We start from the raw sequence: 830 nt of genomic DNA on the forward strand, positions 1-830 counted from the left end.
GGGGGGGGGGGTCCCTCAGCCCAGCCTGCACCCTCTCCAATCTGGGACCCCTCTCACAATCCGGGACTGCTGGCTCCCAACTGCTCGCCTGCCTGCCTGCCTGATTGCCCCTAACCCCTTCTGCCTGCCAGCTTGATCACCCCCTAACCACTCCCCTGCCAGCCCGATTGCCCCCAACTGTCCTCCCCTGCCGGCTGGGTCGCCCCCAACTGCCTTCCCCTGCTGGCCTGGTCACCCCCAACTGCCCTCCCCTGCCAACCTGGTTGCCCCCAACTGCCCTCTTTTACTGGGCTGGTCCCTCCCAGCTGCCCTCCCCTGCCAGCCCGGTCACCCCTAACTGCCCTCCCCTGCTGGCCTGGTTGCCCCTAACTGCCCTCCCCTGCAGGCCTGTTCCCCCCCAACTGCCCTCCCTGATGGCCCGGTTGCCCCCAACTGCCCTCCCCTGCCGGCCTGGTCACTCCCAACTGTCCTCCCCTGCCGGCCTGGTCACCCACAACTGCCCTCCCCTGCTGGCCATCTTGTGGTGGCCATCTTTGACCACATGGAGGTGTCCATCTTGTGTTGAAGTGATGGTCAATTTGCATATTACCTCTTTATTATATAGGATAATATCTCAGGACATGGAAAGTGCTGTGGACTGAACTGTGTGTCCCCCTTCCCTCCCCCCCGATTTAGATGTTGAATCCTTAACCTCCAATGTAACTGAATCTTCACAGTCTTTAGGAGGTAATTAAGGTTAAATGAGGCCAAAGGGTAGGGCCCTAATCCTATAGGATGTGGCCTTATAAAAAGAGGAAGATCTCTCTCTCTCTCTTCTCCTCCTCACAGCC

The 830-nt window shown here is 59.5% G+C and overlaps 1 protein-coding gene across 6 annotated transcripts in view; it reads right to left on the minus strand.

The window, feature by feature from the left end:
- Nucleotides 1-830, minus strand: part of MAP3K13 (mitogen-activated protein kinase kinase kinase 13) — a 154,306-nt gene that overhangs the window by 6,502 nt on the left and 146,974 nt on the right. The gene's annotated exons all lie outside the window — the stretch shown is intronic.

The sequence above is a fragment of the Myotis brandtii genome, unplaced genomic scaffold (assembly GCF_000412655.1).
Source record: "Myotis brandtii unplaced genomic scaffold, ASM41265v1 scaffold118, whole genome shotgun sequence".
Lineage (NCBI taxonomy): Eukaryota > Metazoa > Chordata > Mammalia > Chiroptera > Vespertilionidae > Myotis > Myotis brandtii.